This window comes from Ovis aries, chromosome 1 (assembly GCF_016772045.2).
Source record: "Ovis aries strain OAR_USU_Benz2616 breed Rambouillet chromosome 1, ARS-UI_Ramb_v3.0, whole genome shotgun sequence".
Lineage (NCBI taxonomy): Eukaryota > Metazoa > Chordata > Mammalia > Artiodactyla > Bovidae > Ovis > Ovis aries.
Window position 1 is genome coordinate 149,283,904 of NC_056054.1, and position 19,575 is coordinate 149,303,478.

A 19,575-nucleotide genomic window follows, 5' to 3' on the forward strand; every position below is an offset into this window, starting at 1 on the left:
ACAAGTTAAATATTTTTGAAACTTCAGTTACCAGAGATACAGAAATGCTCATTTATGCTCAGTTTCATGATCCAACATTCTCTACAGTTTCTTTAAAGATTAATCATTGATTTGCAATTTACCTCTGTAAATACAGAATGAAGCTGTGTGGCTGCAATTTTACTCAAGAACCTAAAGTACTTTGATTTTTCTACAAAATAAAGAATAATATATGAATGTCCTTAGATTCAGTTTTAATGGCCTTATTGTTTTCTCCTGATTTTTTCTAATCATAGATCTAGAATTCATTGCAAAACTTTATCAAACTTTAAGGAAAATAGTTATCTAATCTTGTACCAAATTTAGAATATTGTGAATGAGAGTTATTACTTTGAATTTCAAAATTAGATAGCTATTTAAACTTTGAAACCTAGGGAAGTTATTTTTCATATATACCATTGATTTTTAGTATAACTGTTCTAACTACAAGTTTCCAATTTCATAAGTTTGGAGCATGTTTCAATGTGGATCATCTTTGCTCAGAAGAAAACATCACTTCTAAAATTCTTTTTATACAAAATAACTGTATATACAAAGGATTTACTTATCTTCTCCTGGTAAATTATATTTTTTATAACTGAAATAAAGATTCTTTTACAAATCCTAAAACTGAAAATTAGAATGTTCAAATCTCATTTTGAAGTATAAATCCTGGTATGAAATTATAAAACGGAAGGTCAGTAACAAGTATAGTATCTTTTATACTGTGTCAGGTATATTTTTGTAAAATTGGATATTTTTAAATAAATACTTTACCTCTATCATAATTGCATTGTTCTTTCAGCTTGTGTGTGTATAGCCAGGTGCTGTCACATCCGACTCTTTGCAACCTCATACAGAAACATATTTCTTTTACAGATATTTTTATGTACAGAGTTTCAGACTCCATTTATCAGTATTCATGTATTTTTAGGAGTCATATTCACAGCTAACTGAGCAACCAAGTATTCTCCTGTATTTCCTGGACTCATTTGAAGTATTAAGAATTGTTAAAGAAGTTTAATATAATGAAATACTAATTAGTATAACTATTAACTGTGAAATTACTTGCATTTAGCTGATAATATTATGGTTCCACAAACATGAATCTTAAAATGTATCACTTGGGTACTTATGGAAAAAGATGGGGAAAAAGAGAGGGAATAAAATCATAGTTAAGTAAAATTAAGAGCATACTTAAATGTTCTTCATTGCAAGAATAATCCATAAGACCCAAATTCAAATTATTTTTTATCAGCTTTTCCCTTTGAAAATTTTGTTATAGAATACAAAGAAAGGAAACGAAGTATCCTCAATTGCAATCTGGGGTATTCTATTTTGCATTTCTCTCTACCATAATATTTCATTTTACTTCTCGTAATATATGACTTAGTCTGGAGGTATTTTCTATGTGGAAATATAGAAACCAAAAATTGAAGAGTACCTTTAAAATCATCTGGGAGAACATTTGTGCTATCTGAAGTGAATATCCTAAATATAACATTGCTACTAGTGGATATCTAGTATATATTTGAGTACTTCAAGGACAGGAAGCTCACTGGTTACAGAAAAACACTTTTCTCCCTTTGATCAGGTAAGTCATTAGAAATTCTCCATTATTCGGAATCTGAGTTAGTTTTCCCTATATCCATTGCAGATATATAGGGCAAGACAGTTCTTCATGACTACTTGTAGCAGCAATAAAATAATATGTGTGTATGTACTTCTCATAAGCTAGTCCCAATAGCACCTCCTCATTAGTATAATGGTTAGTATCCCTACCAGTCATGTGGGAGACTGGGGTTCAATTCCCCAATGGGGAGGTTGGCAATCTTTTAGGGTTTTCTAGTATGGTTTTTCCAGTAGTCATGTATGGATGTGAGAGTTGGACTGTGAAGAAGGCTGAGCACCGAAAAACTGATGCTTTTGAACTGTGGTGTTGGAGAAGACTCTTGAGAGTCCCTTGGACTGCAAGGAGATCCCACTAGTCCATTCTGAAGGAGATCAGCCCTGGGATTTCTTTGGAAGGAATGATGCTAAAGCTGAAACTCCAGTACTTTGGCCACCTCATGCGAAGAGTTGACTCATTGGAAAAGACTCTGATGCTGGCAGGGGTTGGGGGCAGGAGGAGAAGGGGACGAGAGAGGATGAGATGGCTGGATGGCATCACCGACTCGATGGACGTGAATCTGAGTGAACTCCGGGAGTTGGTGATGAACAGGGAGGCCTGGTGTGCTGCGATTCATGGGGTCGCAAAGAGTCGGACACGACTGAGCAACTGAACTGAACTGAACTGAGGTGGTGCTAGTGGTAAAGAATATGCCTGCCAATGCAGGAGACTTAAGAGACATGGGTTCAATTCCTGTGTCAGGAAGATCCCTTGGAAGAGGGCACAGCAACCCACTCCGGTATTTTTGCCAGGAGATTCTCATGGACAGAGGAGCCTGGCAGGCTACAGTTCATGGGGTCCGCAAGAGTGGGGCACAACTGAAGTGACTTAGCACGTATGCAGTCCCAATATGCAAGCATGGCTTCCTGTAATCTCATCTAGTCTTTTTTTGTTGTTATTTTTATTTTTTTGGAATTTCTTTTTTTTTTTAATTTATTTATTTTAATTGGAGGCCGATTACTTTACAATATCATAGCGGTTTTTGCCATACATTGAAATGAATCAGCCATGGCTATACATGTGTTCCTTATCCTGAACCCCTCTCCCACCTTCCTCCCCATCCCATCTCTCTGGGTCATCCCAGTGCACCACCCTGAGCACCCTGTCTCATGCATCAAACCTGGACTGGTGATCTGTAATAGAAAGTTCCACACAAAATTTCAACTAGTCTTATTTATAATCTAGTTAGGCACATTTGTAATAGGAATTTTCTACTAATTGAACTCCATCATTGACTCAATGGACGTGAGTTTGAGCAAACTCAGGGAAATAGTGAAGAAAAGGGAAGCTTGGCATGCTGCACTTCATGGGGTCACAAAGAGTTGGACACAGTTTAGTGACTGAACAACAATAGAAATGCAATATCAATTGTCTGCTAGGAAATATGAAAGGATAGAGCATTCTGCCTTTTCAAATGCTATATCCACTAAACTACACCAGTAGAAAATGAATAAATAAAAAATTTAAAAGGTAGAACTGAGTTAGAGAACTGTAAGTAGGACGAATTCATGAATTCATTTATGCCTTTGGCAAAAATACATTACTCTTTGAGTCAGTTTGAAGCTGTTTGCACAGTAGGGTAGTTCACCTACTAATGATATCGCAGCTGGCACGTGCATGGCATCAATGTTTATTGGCATCTTCAATGTCAGTTATTTTTAAGAAGCTCTCTTCCAGGACTCTGAATAAATTATCTATCAAGTGCAGCAGCGCATGACAACACCCACATTACAATTTGCAGTCTTATGCAAGCTCTCATTATTTGGTGTAAATGAAATCCCAAGTCATTAAACTTTTAAAAAAATGAAGCCACCTTGTATTAAAAATAAGAGCAGCTGAGAGACCTGCTAGGTCATTCTTTCAGTCTATCATATGCATAGTAATGAGCCAAGAAATAGGTTCAATCCCTCAGCAATTGTTTACTTTCCTTTAAAAGACAAAAGTTTCTGTCAAACATCACAGAAAAAGTTCAAGCAGGCTAGTTTCATCTATTCCACTGGGAATATGCTCAGAAAATTGGCCTAGAGAAAAGACAACACACGCAATGATGATAAGAAATAACATACTCTGAAATTTACAAAGTTATCAGTCAACAAAAAGTGTATGGTGTCTTCAGAATAGCTATGAGTGATTCATATGTCTATTTGTCAGAAAGTTGTTATTTTTTTTTTCTCTCATATGCTGTAAGATTTATTTTTAAAAAGAGAGAGAGGGAGATGGAAAGAAATTTCTTTAATCTGGCTGTATGGGTCTTATCAATTTCAGGCAAGATGGCAATACTTTCTCGACAATGAGTTTAAACATATCTCAGTCTCTCCTGCTATGTTTACTATGAATTTTGATGATGCTTTATATGAACCTCAAAGCTATTGATATTGCTATGCTTTTAATCCATGAAGTAATGTTTATCACTCATCAAAACACATTTAATCACAAACCAATAGGTGGTAAATGTTGCTTACTACAGCTTGTTTTGTTGTTGCTTTTCCTATGCAGTAAACATATACAATGATACAGTGTAACATCTTAATAATGTGAATGTTGAGGAAAAATATAAACACTCAGTTATAGACTAAGGAAGTTTAGACATGATTCCATCCTGCATACCAATATGTTTTAGACCCTCCCCCTCCCCCAAATTTAAGCCCCTTGGTATACCTGAATCTGTAGAATTGTTTTTAAAAGGAAAGAGAAAGAAGGAAAAGGCTCTAACAGTTTTAGCCAGGAAAGTCTAAATGCAATCAAACATTTGATCAATGTGGCTGTTTCCTATTATTGTTAAGTTCCATACAAGCAAACACTCATTTTTTTTTTCTTCTCCAGTTTATTTTCCTTACTTGACATGTTCCTAGTGTGGCAGATTGACTGTCACTAAGCAGTGCCCAACTCTTTGCCATCCCCTAGACTGTAGCCCACAAGGCTCATCTGTCCATAAGATTTCTCAGCAAAAATACTGGAATGGGTTGCCATTTCCTTCTCCAGGGGATTTTCCTAACCTGGGGATCAAATCCCTGTCTCCTGCATTGGTGTGCTGATTTTTTACCACTGAGTCATCAGGGAAGCCCCAATTCAACTTAGCATGGCAGATGCTCAGCAATATTTGTTAAATGAGTGAATAAATAACTGAACCTCATTCCATAGTTCATCAGGCACTCTATCTATCAGATCTAAACCCTTAAATCTATTTCTCAGTTCAACTGTATAATCATAAGGGATTTGATTTAGGTCATACCTGAATGGTCTAGAGGTTTTCCCTGCTTTCTTCAATTTAAGTCTGAATTTGGTAATAAGGAGTTCATGATCTGAGCCACAGTCAGCTCCTGGTCTTGTTTTTGTTGACTGTATAGAGCTTCTCCATCTTTGGCTGCACATAATATAATCAATCTGATTTTGGTGTTGACCATCTGGTGATGTCCATGTGTAGAGTCTTCTCTTGTGTTGTTGGAAGAGGGTGTTTGCTATGACCAGTGCATTTTCTTGGCAAAACTCTATTAGTCTTTGCCCTGCTTCATTCCGCATTCCAAGGCCAAATGTGCCTGTTACTCAAGGTGTTTCTTGACTTCCTACTTTTGCATTCCGGTCCCCTATAATGAAAAGGATATCTTTTCTGGGTGTTAGTTCTAAAAGGTCTTGTAGGTCTTCATAGATAGAGTGCCTGATGAACTATGGAATGAGGTTCGTGACATTGTACAGGAGATAGGGATCAAGACCATCCCCACGGAAAAGAAATGCAAAAAGCAAAATGGCTGTCTGGGAAGGCCTTACAAATAGCTGTAAAAAGAAGAGAGGTGAAAAGCAAAGGAGAAAAGGAAAGATATAAGCATCTGGATGCAGGGTTCCAATGAATAGCAAGAAGAGATAAGAAAGCTTTCTTCAGAGATCAATGCAAAGAAATAGAGGAAAACAACAGAATGGGAAAGACTAGAGATCTCTTCAAGAAAATTAGAGATAGCAAGGGAATATTTCATGCAAGGATGGGCTCGATAAAGGACAGAAATGGTCTGGACCTAACAGAAGCAGAAGATATTAAGAAGAGGTGGCAAGAATACACAGAAGAACTGTACAAAAAAGATCTTCCCGACCCAGATAATCATGATGATGTGATCACTAATCTAGAGCCAGACATCTTGGAAAGTGAACTCAAGTGGGCCTTAGAAAGCATCACTATGAACAAAGCTAGTGGAGGTGATGGAATTCCAGTTGAGCTGTTTCAAATCCTGAAAGATGATGCTGTGAAAGTGCTGCCCTCAATATGCCAGCAAATGTGGAAATCTCAGCAATGGCCACAGGACTGGAAAAGGTCAGTTTTCATTCCATTCTTTGGGAAGAAAGGCAATGCCAAAGAATGCCCAAACTACCACACAATTGCACTTATTTCACATGCTAGTAAAGTAGTGCTCAAAATTCTCCAAGCCAGGCTTCAGCAATATGTGAACTATGAACTCCCTGATGTTCAAGCTGGTTTTAGAAAAGGCAGAGGAACCAGAGATCAAATTGCCAACATCCACTGGATCATGGAAAAGGCAAGAGAGTTCCAGAAAAACATCTATTTCTGCTTGATTGACTATGCCAAAGCCTTTGACTATGTGGATCACAATAAGACGTGGAAAATTCTGAAAGAGATGGAAATACCAGACCACCTAACGTGCCTCTTGAGAAATCTGTATGCAGGTCAGAAAGCAACAGTTAGAAGTGGACATGGAACAACAGACTGGTTCCAAATAGGAAAAGGAGTACGTCAAGGCTGTATATTGTCACCCTGCCTATTTAACTTATATGCAGAGTACATCATGAGAAACGCTGGACTGAAAGAAACACAAGCTGGAATCAAGATTGCCAGGAGAAATATCAATAACCTCAGATATGCAGATGACACCACCCTTATGGCAGAAAGTGAAGAGGAGCTAAAAAGCCTCTTGATGAAAGTGAAAGAGGAGAGTGAAAAAGTTGGCTTAAAGCTCAACATTCAGAAAACAAAGATCATGGCATCTGGTCCCATCACTTCCTGGGAAATAGATAGGGAAACAGTAGAAACAGTGTCAGACTTTATTTTTGGGGGCTCCAAAATCACTGTAGATGGTGACTGCAGCCATGAAATTAAAAGACACTTACTCCTTGGAAGAAAAGTTATGACCAACCTAGATAGTATATTCAAAAGCAGAGACATTACTTTGCCGACTAAGATCCGTCTAGTCAAGGCTATGGTTTTTCCAGTGTTCATGTATGGATGTGAGAGTTGGACTGTGAAGAAGGGTGAGCACCAAAGAATTGATGCTTTTGAACTGTGGTGTTGGAGAAGACTCTTGAGAGTCCCTTGGACTGCAAGGAGATCCAACCAGTCCATTCTGAAGGAGATCAACCCTGGGATTTCTTTGGAAGGAATGATGCTAAAGCTGAAACTCCAGTACTTTGGCCACCTCATGCGAAGAGTTGACTCATTGGAAAAGACTCTGATTCTGGGAGGGATTGGGGGCAGGAGGAGAAGGGGACGACCGAGGATGAGATGGCTGGATGGCATCACTGACTCAATGGATGTGAGTCTGAGTGAACGCTGGGAGATGGTGATGAACAGGGAGGCCTGGCGTGCTGCGATTCATGGGGTCGCAAAGAGTCGGACATGACTGAGCAACTGAACTGAACTGAAATAACTGAAAGTAAAGGTCAAATTATTGAGTCTTATTAGTTTCAAATGACCCTGCTTTGACAGGGGTTGCTTTGAAAATGTGTTTTACAAATAAATGCAAACTTTTATAAAATTGGTATTCCAAATGATGATAAATTTATTAGAAAAATTCCAGCACTGAACGAAATTTGAGCTGACTCTTAAAAACCAAGTTCAAATGGCGTGTTTTTGCTCATGAGGATATAAGTGACAGAGATAAGCTAAAGGATTTTCCTAAGGACACAGATCTAGTTACAGCCAAGCTGTAACTAGAAAAAATGAAAGTGCTATTTTCATTATCCTGTGCTCCTTCTAGTTCTCCGTGGAGTCTCTGCCATTGTATAACTCCCACAATTCCAGCACCATCTTCAGTCTTCACTATTATCGTCATTAACAATTTTACTCAGCTAAGAAAGTGACTAGAGACCTTAACTAATACCCTTGTATATATAGAGTTAGATTTTAATCAAATGGTCTCAACAGAAAGAAGTGGAAAAGACAATGTGAGAGGACTTATTCAGTGAATTAGTAGAATCATGTATATAACAATACATGGTTGGGTCTAGTAGCTCTGGACCCTCCGCTCCTTGAAGCTGCCTTATCTATCTTCCTTGATGTCTACAACACTATAATTTCCTAGAAATTATTCTAATTTTCTGCTGGCCCCTCAGAATTATTTACTGTTTCATCTTTTCCCTTCTTTATATCCAATAGCATAAATCACAAAGAATGAACTCTCAGTTTTCTTTTCCATGTTGCACCTGGGAAATGCCATCTAATAACCTATTGTAAGAACCTCCCAGTTCTGTGAACTACTTCCATTTTTATAGGTCTAACCTTATATTTTTCCATGCTACTGTTGCATATCCCATTGGAATGTTTATTTGTAATATTCTGAATAGCTATTCTATCTTTCTTATTCACTATGTCTACACTCTATTTCCTCTCTCTGTCTTGTGCATGCACGCACACACACACACACACACACACACACACACACACACTGCTAACCATCAGCAAAGACCTCCATGATTGTGTCATTTGACCACCACATCTACCCACTGCTAATTTCTAACAATATACACAATATCTTTCCTCTCCATTTGTATGATTACTATCTTAATTTAGAAATTCACTAATGTATCCTTGAGTTACTGAACTATATTGAAAATAGTCTTTCTGTAGTGTCTCTTGCCTCTAGAGTACTTTATATACCAGTCTCTTTGAAGAACATATTACTTCTTTGTTAAACACCCTCCCCAGCCAGAAGCAAATACTAATTTACCATCTGTATCTATAAATCTGCATATTCTAAACATTTCATTTGAATGAAATCTTACACCATGTGGTCATTGCGACAGGCTCTTTTGATTGGGCATAATGGATGCAAGTTTCATTCATGTTGTATGTTGTAGCATGTATCAGTACTTCAATATCTTTTTATTATTTAATAAATATTTCTTTGTATGGAGATACTCCATTTTTATATATATTAATCATTTAATGGACAGAAAATTCCGTTTTGATTAGGGGTCCTGACAGAAAGCGATAGTGAGGAAATTATTTATAAATCTTTGAAGGTTGGTATTTTCAATGTGACTGCCGCTGCTGCTAATCACTTCAGTCATGTCCAACTCTGTATAACCCCATAGACCCCAGCCTACCAGGCTCCTCCATCTGTGGGATTTTCCAGGCAAGAGTACTGGAGTGGGGTGCCATTGCCGTCTCCATTCAATGTGACTATTTACTCTCAAATTTAATATAAACCTCTTAACACACTTTAGCATCAAGACAAGAAGAACAGAACAGGTACAGCAGTTTCAGACTGAGTTGCTGGTAATTACTGAGATAATTTTGCATTGTTGAAGAGAGATGGAAGTTGAGTAGTTTCTGAAGAGTGAAGAAACAGCAGCGATTTAGTGTAAGAAGGTGTTGATTATTCATTTCTCCCCTTTTACAAATAAGATAGTTTTTAATAGCCCAGCTCTTAAAAAAAAAAAAAAGTTTATACCTTGACCAAAATAAAGAGCAACACCAAGAGCAATCTCTTTCATAATGGACTACATTCAGTTCTTATTAGTAGGCTGAGTCATGTGAAATTGTCATTTTTATAGATGGAGAACGATTGCCTAATGCATGGTCAGATCTACTAGAAATGACTGAAAACCATTGGTGAGAAGAAATATTCTCCTTGTGGTGAATTTATAATAAAATGAAAGAAACATAAAAGTATTGTTGTTAAACAAATACCACAACAAATCATATTCAAAATATTTAGTGTCTTTTTTTTTCATATTTCTTTCTAAGGGTGTTTCATACTTGCCCATTCTTTTGAATTTACACACACAATTCCTTTTATGTGGGAATTCAACCTTCACAGCACTAAATTCAAAGGTCCTGACTGCATAAACCAAAGTTAGTTTTTTAATAGGCTCGCTGTTAATTTATGACTTGGCTCAAAAAGATAGCCTTGAATAAACATATTCAACAAGAATATTCAATAACAGCAAAATGAAATATAAGGGAAATGCATTGAGGGAAAAACAGGCCAAAAAAAAAGTAACTCATACCAAATCAACTGCTCTTTCTCTTCTATTGGTCTTCAGTCATGTCCAGTTCTCTTCAACCCCTTGGACTGCAGCATGCCAAGGTTCCCGGTCCCTCACCATTTCCTGGAGTTTGTCCAAGTTCATGTTCATTGCATTGGTGATGCTATCCAGCCATCTCATCCTCTGATGCCCTCTTCTCCTCCTGTCCTCAATCTTTCCCAGCACCAGGGACTTTTCCAATGAGTTGTCTCCATAACAGATGACCAAAATACTGGAGCTCCAGCAGCAGTCCTTCCAATGAGCACTCAGGGTTGATCTCCTTTAAGATTGACTGGTTTGATTCCCTTGCTATCCAAGGGACCTTCAGGAGTTGTTGGGTTTTTTTTTGTTTTTTTCCCAGCATGATAGTTCAAAGGCATCAATTCTTTGGTGTTCTGCCTTCTTTATGGTCCATCCCTCACTACCATATATGACTACCGGGAAAACCATAGTCTTATCTATACGGACTTTTGTTGGCAGAGTCTCTGCTTTTCAACACACTGTCTAGGTTTGACATTGCCTTCCTGCCAAGAAGAAATTGTCCTCTAAATTTCAAAGCTGCAGTCAATATCTGCAGTGATTTTGGACCCCAAGAAGAGGAAATCTTCCACTTTTTCCTCTTCTATTTGCCATGAAGTAATGTAACCAACATTAGATAGATAGCAACCAATAGATAGCATATTCAAAAGCAGAGACATTACTTTGCCGACTAAGGTCCGTCTAGTCAAGGCTATGGGTTTTCCAGTGGTCATGTATGCATGAGAGTTGGACTGTGAAGAAGGCTGAGTGCCAAAGAATTGATTCTTTTGAACTGTGATGTTGGAGAAGACTCTTGAGAGTCCCTTGGACTGAAAGGAGATCCAACCAATCCATTCTGAAGGAGATCAACCCTGGGATTTCTTTGGAAGGAATGATGCTAAAGCTGAAACTCCAGTACTTTGGCCACCTCATGCGAAGAGTTGACTCATTGGAAAAGACTCTGATGCTGGGACGAATTGGAGGCAGGAGGAGAAGGGGACGACAGAGGATGAGATGGCTGAAGGGCATCACCAACTCGGTGGACGTGAGTTTGAGTGAACTCTGGGAGTTAGTGCTGGACAGGGAGGTCTGGCATGCTACGATTCATGGGGTCGCAAAGAGTCGGACATGACTGAGTGACTGAACTGAACTGAACTGAATGGGGCCAGATGCCATGATCTTAGTTGTTGTTGGTTGTTGTTTGTTTGTTTGTTTTTTGATATTTAATCTTAAGCTGGTTCTTTCACTTTCCTCCTTCAGTCTCATCAAGATGCTTTTCAGTTCCTCTTCGCTCTCTGCCATTAGAGTGGTATCATCTGCATCTCTGAGGTTATTGATGTTTCTCCCACCTATCTTGATTCTGGCTCTTAATTCATCTAACCTGGTGTTTCTCATTATGTACTCATCATACAGTTTAAACAAACAGGGTGACATCAAACTACTGTCTGCCCTACTCCTTTCTCGATCTTGAACCAATCTGTTCTTCCATACAGGGTTCTAATTTGTAGTTTCTCTACTACACAACCTTATTTTTTCCTTCTAAATTGTCATAATAAATGTATGCATCCAAAAATAAACATGTTTTTTTCTACATATTATATTATGCTTATAGCTATATTTGATATCTATCTATCTATATATTAATACATAGATTGACAGCGGCAAATATATACAATGTAAGCTAAACACCATGAGGCCAGGATATTATTTGGGATGTTATCAGAAATTAAGTATATATATGTATATTATAGGAACTATCATTCTTCTCATCTGATAATGCATAGACAAATAGCTTCCAGATATTAATATAGAGATTTGGGTGCATACCCTTCATTTACAAAAACAAAGAAAATTTTCAAGTTCTATTTGCAATGATAAGAAAACTTATCTTGAAGTGAAAAGTGAAAGTTAGTCACTCAATCATGCCACACTCTTTGTGATCCCATGAACTATAACCCACCAGGCTGCTCTGTCCATGGGGATTCACCAGGAAAGCAAACTGGATTGGATTGGCATGCCCTTCTCCAGGTGATCTTTCCAACACAGGATTGAACCAAGGTCTCCTGCATTGCAGGCAGATTCTTTATCATTTAAGCTACTCGGAAGATTGAATTATAGACAAAAAAGATTCATTGTCTTTATTAAGTGCAAACAATTTAATAACTACTTTTTGTTTAGAGAATCACTGTGCTGTTTCTAATAGCTCTAAAGTGCCAGGAGGGTTTCATTGTAATGGTCATTAAGTGTATGGTGGGGGAGGGGGGGGAGTGCGGAAGGACGTAAAGTGATATTGATTTAGAAATAGATCTGTTGTTTTTAATGTTCTACTGTAGTGTGTAAACCTTCTGTATAACTTACAACCAAAAGTATAAGTATCACATTGTAAAGTAACTGTTGCTTTTCAAGTTAGTATGCCTTAGTTCTCACTTTACAAACATGAAATACAAAAATAATATATCTATTCTTTACCTTTTTATCTGGTTTAGAATCAGTCTTCTTATCAGCAGATGTAAAATGGATTACTATAGAAACATATTAAAAGGTGGACCTACAGCTTAAAAGTATGAACAAAGAGGATGAATGTTAAATAATTTCTAAAATATATTAATTTCAGAAAATCTTAAAAATACCAAAAAAGTAAAAGAAGATGTTTAGATAATTCATCTGAAATCTATCAGATAGGAGGAAATATGGTTAATATTTGATATGTACTTTAAAAATATTTTCTATGTATATGTAGAATTTGTGGATATATACATACTTGCATGTATACACAGGTACATGCACATTATACAGAATGGGTTACAGAGTACCTTTTGCTTTGTAAATATTTTTTCTCAACAATGTTTTACCATTTACACCTGTGCCCATAATAAATTTTAATATATGTAGCTATCATTTAGGATATTTTTAAATAACTGCCTAACAAGGAATACAACTAACAAATGTTTGATCTTTGTCAAATTTTCTCACTTTCCTCTTTATTTACCATTATGAAGTGAGACTCTGAAGTTATCCAAACTGATCTCTCTCTCTCTTTCTGTATCTGTATATGTACTTCTTTTCCTGAGTCAACTACAATAAAGTTTCTAAATGCCTCAGTATCTTTACCTAGCACTGTACTATGTTCTAAATGTTCCTAGTCATTTGTAAGTTAATTTCTTTGTAGTTACAGTAAAGAAGTGATTCATAGTGAAGACCACATAAATTTTTGTAATTCCAGATTCAAAGTGGCCATTTGTTTTATCTATGTGTGCTAAGTCACTTCAGTCATGTCTGACTCTTTGTAACACTTTGGACTGTAGCCCACCAGGCTCTTCCGTCCATGGGATTCTCCCGGCCAAGAATAATGGAGTGGGCAGCTATGCCCTACTCTAAGGGATCTTCCCAACCCAGAAATTGAACTCATGTCATATGACATGTGCATTGCCAGGTGGATTCTTTACCATTAGTGCCACCTGGGAAGCCTCCAGCTACATAAAAACATAGACACCAAAGCCTTACAAGAGACACAATTTTTCTTTCCATTCACATGGTTCACTTAAAATTGACTGTGTCATCCTTGGCTAGAATTAACTAATTCAGATGCTACTGAATTTTTGACATGACTAAAAGAAAAAAGCTTTTAGACTCATAAAGGTTTATTCTTAGCAAAGAGTAGTAAAAAGGAAAGGGAAAATTATATTGATACCTCTTTTTATATTTCAGGACTTGCTTTCTCAAGGACACAGGAAAATAAGAAGGTAAAATAAAATTTGATCAAATTGCTTTGGCCAAAATACATCTACAATGTATGCATAGAGTTTGGAGTTAATTAGTAGCCAGTACTAAGTTAAAAAAAAAATAACTATTTGGAAAATAAAAATTGCTGAGTGGCCTCTGTACAAAGTTCAGAGAACAACCTATAGAAAGTTTATCTCTATGAATGACTAAATTCATAATTATCTGTGAAATCATCAAGAATGACTAGAGTTAAAACATTAAGATATTACATTAGTAAATATGGTCAGAGAACTGGTGCTTTATAATCTCATAAGTCAATAAAAAGGAAAATGATTTAGATAACTCGTATTTGGCTTTTGGCTGTCTTTTCATTTTGTTGTTGTTGCTTTGTTATGTTGAAAATGAATGCCACTACTGCTCTGAATGGTCTCTTCAATTATAATAAAGAAGAACCGAAGGTGAAGATGACTCAGTAAGCATTAGAAACGTATCTGCTCTGCCTTAATTTACCTCAATGCATAATAGGAAAGATTGGGCATTTCCTACATAATGGCAAAGTCTTTAATAAAGCTAATTTGCATTCTCTCTAAACTTATTAGAAGGTTTAAGAGCTTCCACCTGAGATGAAAAAGCATACAATTTTTAAAGAGTATATAATAGATATATGGGTGATAAAATACAAATAACACAAGCAATTTTGTGGTATTAATTATTGTAAAATCAAATAACATTTTATCTGCAATGTTTATCACTAAGAAATTGAGTTGCCTTTATTTAAACAGCAATTTTTAGATTAAAGTGATGCATTAAAACAATCAATGAAATACTGTTGATAGGGGAAATTAAAATTACAAACAAATTTTTTAAAGCATGTAACCCTAGAGAAAACAATAATAAGGCTGATTAATTATCAATGTGAGTCCTAGTAAAGTGTACAGACATGACTTTTTCAGTTTAGCTAGATACCATAAAATAATTTTCAGCATCACTGTGAAAGATTTAGTTAGTGTGTGACTGTGCTGCAGGCTGAAAATACTGATGAGAATATCCCCAACTATTTATATAATCTACTGTTGCTGCACTAATCTATGAAATTTCATAATGAGCTTGCATTTTCATCCATATTGATTTCTTGTATCTTTTCTTTTTATTTTAATCTTGAAAGCACATCAAGCCTGAAATCCACATCTGATGAAAGGAAAGTTGGTGTCGTTATAAGGTAGTCAAATACATTCTGTGAGATGAAAATATATGTCACGAAAATTATTCCCATTTCCTCTGAAGAATATTCTTTCAGAAACATTTAAAAAATCATGTTGGTTTCTTTTCTTGAAATGATCTGAACGATTGAAAACATCAATAGAGGGCACTAACAGGCTGTTCTGGAAAGCCTTTCATTTCATTGCTTGTGACAATGAAACCAAGCTGAGAAAGCAGTGCCTTTTAGCAGCATTAAGTTGCAGTTGCTGTGGTGGAAAGAACAAAAAGTCTACATTGTCCTTGAGCCAAAAGATAATTTCACAAACCTAATCCTTTACTGATTCACTTCTCTATATCAGATATTATCGTCCACTTCTATGTATTCCCTTTCTAATATACCTAACTTTGTCTGTGGCTCTTTCAAATGAAATGTATTTTTAGTTTTAGACCTCATTAGTGATAACTACAGAGCTTCCCAGGTGGTGCAGAGGTAAAGAATCCACCTGCCAATATAGGAGATGCAAGAGACATAGGTTCAATCCCTGTTTCAGGAAGATCCCCTGGAGGAAGAAACAGCAAGCTCCCCTGATATTTTTGCCTGGAGAATTCCATGAACAGAGGAGCCTGGTGGGCTACAGTCCTTGGAGTTGCAAAGAGTCAGACACAACTGGGCACACATGCACTGATACCTAACCTTAACCCAGGAAAATATTTAGCCATGCAGTCAGTGCTTGGTGATCTATATTGATGGAGCTATATCAGGATATTTCCAAATAAGAACTATTTATAAATAATTATTGGTCTTGACAGCTTACCTTTATGTTTTGCTTTTGATGTCATGTTTTATATTAAACCAATAATGATTATAGAAGGAAATCTATGGTGACATCTAAAATTTAAAACAAGCAGTAGTAATGGTGATCCAGAGATGGTTATTTAAACTCTTTGGAACCATAAAACATGAGTGAGTTTAGGAACAACTAATGTTCTCCAGAATTTATGGAAATTAATGAAAATCTGTCTGATTTTAAGGAAGTTGACTTAGTCAACCATGGGAAAGCAAGGGAAATAGAACATTCATGAACATTCATGAACGCGGTCCTTACATGAGTTGGTAAGGACTATGAGAACTTCCCTGGTGACTCAGATGATAAAGAACCTGCCTACAGTGTGGGAGACCCAGGTTCGATCCTGGTTTGGGAAGATCTCCTGAAGAAGGGACTGGCAACCCACTCCAGTATTCTTGCCTGGAAAAATTCCATGGGGTCACAGAGAGTCGGACAAAACTGAGCAACTAACACAACAAAACAAATTTCATCAGCTAGCCATTTTAGTGGATATAAACTACTGTTATATTGTGGTATTCATTTACATTTTCCTTATAAGGACGTTGAGTACCTTTGTATATTTTGTCACTTGTAAATATTTTTATTGGGAAAACGTCCATTCAGATTCACTGTTATTTTTTGTTGGATTATTTGTTTTTAATTCATTGAATCGAGATGTTCCTTTATACATTCCAGTTGCAAATATTTTCTTCCATTCTGTGATTTATCTTATCACTTTCCTATTAACATTCTTTAGAGCACAAAAATAGTCTCTCCTTTCCTTGGTAGTTATTCTGTTTATTGTCTACAAGTAACTTGATGCATATAAAATGCTGTATTAGGTTCCCAGGGCTGCCATAATAAGGTACCAAAATTAGGTGACTTAAGCAACAGAAATTTATTGTTTCACAGTTTTGGAGACTAGAAGTTCAAAATCAAGATGACTGTAGGGTTAGTTCCTTCTGTTATAAAAAATGTATTCCAGGCCTCTCACCTAGCTTCTGTTGGCCCCATGGTAATATTTAATGTTTTTTGGCTTATAGGAGCATGTAGGATTGCTTTGATCCCTTCCTTCATTTTCACATAGCATGCTCTGTGTGTGTGTGTGTGTGTGTGTGTGTGTGTGTGTGTGTGTGTCCACTCTCCCTTCACCTAAATGTAACTAATTTTATCAGCAACAACCCTAATTTCAAGTAAGGACACTTAGCTGCTTTGGGTTAGGACTTTTAACATATGGGTTTTTATGGGACACAGTTAATTCATCCCACAGCAGATGTATTTTCAAATAGATACTTAATTGTACTTACATAGACTTAGTAAAATCTTGAAATGTACATAAATATTTGCAAGGTTTTGTTCATACACTGTATCCGTTACTTTTCTTATAACCATTTGGTGCAACCATCAGTATTTATAGCTTATTTCCATTTTGTAGATAAAGCATCACTTCCCTGGTGGCTCCGTGGTAGCTCAGTTGGTAAGGAATTTGGTTTGATTCCAGGGTTGGGAAGGTCCACTAGAGAAGGGATAGGCTACCCTCCCTATTATTCTTTGGCTTTCCTTGTGGCTCAGCTGGTAAAGAATCTGCCTGCAATGTGGAAGACCTGTATTCAATCCCTGGGTTGGGAAGATATCCTGGAGAAGGGAAAGGCACCCACTCCAGTATTCTGGCCTGGAGAACTCCATGTACTCTATAGTCCATTCAGTCACAAAGAGTCAGACATGACGCAGGATACAGCATGCTTGGGACTGGTGCATGGGGATGACCCACAGAGATGTTATGGGGAGAGAGGTGGGAGGGGGGTTCATGTTTGGGAACACATGTAAGAATTAAAGATTTAAAAAAAAAAAAGAGTCAGACATGACTGAGCAACTTTCACTTTCCCTGGTGGATCAGATGATGAATAAAGCAACTGATGTCTACAGAGAGATTTCTGATTTGCTTTAGTTTACTAAGTTTCATGTAACAAAAACACAGGGGTACAATCTCCCATTCTACATCTTCTCTAGGATCTTTCACATCCTAGAGTGATGCCTATGACTACATTTATCTATTTAAAAGAAAGGTAATACAAGTAAAAGTTACTATATATATATATATATGAATATGTGAGAAATAAGCCTTATAGATAAACTGGCATACATTTCTATTCAATAAGCATAATGCCTATTTGCTTTGAGTTCTACTCAGCTAGACAACCTGGGACATACAGAAAGAATAAAAAGCATTATCTATACTTTCAATATACGTATTGTCTATCAGGGAAGTTAAAAATAATATAGAAAATAATGAATAAGAAAACAAGGTCAGAGAAACTATGATGAATTGCTCAACTGTGTGATTCAGACAGTGGTCAAATGAGGATTAAATCTAGGTAGATTGGATATTCTGGGATGCCTTTCTTATGATAATTGAACTTGAAGTAGGGCTGATATAAGGGGATGGAGCCTGATGTCATAGAAAGGAGGAGGAAAAAAAAAAAAAAAAAGAAAGAAAGGAGGAGGCATTCCAGTTGAGAGCAAAAACATGACCCAAACTAAAATATTGGAATTATGAATACCTTCTCTGAGGAAGTGTGACAACTTGAATTACAGGGGATGAAGGAAAAAAGAACTGCAGACTTGATAATTAAAAAATGAACTTTGTAGTTCTCATTTCATTACTTATATTTATTGATTAATAAGTGACTGCACCGAATAACTTTAAGATTCTATACTAATTCCAACACATTCATCCAGAAAAAAGAGAACCACTCTCAAAAACAAAATCAAGTTTTTACTTCATGGTATTAAGAAATATTAGGGCATATTCAAAGTAATGAATTGGAAACACTAATAATTTAAGTGGTTCTTTAGTCTACATACAAGGAGGTATGGAGTGTGGAATAAGAAAGAGTAAAATTTCTCTCCAAGGAAAGTCAACTCTAATCTGGTGGGTCAGTACTTTAACCTCACAGCCTACTCAATCCATCTCTATTTTTCTGGAACTAACAACAAGGCTGCCAAATGTGATCCATGCACTTGTCCACTAGAAACTGAATGGGAGCCATCAACTCATTTCACACAGGTCAGCAAACAGCAATCAAAGGCTAATGGCTTTCTGTCACCACCAGCCCAGGCTAGGTGCAAAGGCCAACCTTGAGGTCAGAGGCTTTGCATCCCATTACTATCCCAGGAACTGTCTAGTCCCCCTTTAAAAGGCAATTTACTTGGGGCAAAATTGGAAGTACCACCTGATTTGCTGTTTTCTCGGTGCTGCTTTCAAAAATATTGAAAAGTTTCTAAAGTGACAGAACTGATGGGCTGGCCTCTTTGTTAAATGTTTGGCAAGTTTGAGGGAACAATCATGAAAGAACTAATAGAGAAAAGTCAAGTCACACAATGACAAGAGGTGAATCAACATTAAATCCATGACAAAGACTCAGGCTAAAATGTTTTTATAGTCTTTAAGTGTAAAATACAGCCACACAAAAGTGTTTCCAAGAGAAGCATTTTTTTGGTCACAAAGTAACCATTAACTGACATTAGTGATTAGCAGTATATTGGTTGAAAATTATTACTTTTCTGGCTACATCATTAAAAATTTGAAATTATATGGAGTAGTTTACTTAATATTTGAGTCTAGAAATGATATTTTTTCAGAAACCATTTGACTCAAACTGTTGCATAAACAAGTTCTATATGTCTTATCATAGACTTTTAGATCACTTTGTCTTAATGCAAAAACTGTCAGCAAATGCAAAATCAAAATTGAAGTGAATATACTCTAAAATTAATGAAGATTAAACTTCAGGCACTCTCCTCAAAACATAGGTCATATCTAAAGCTCTAGTAACTTCTTGATGATTCATTTTGTTATTTCTCTCTTAT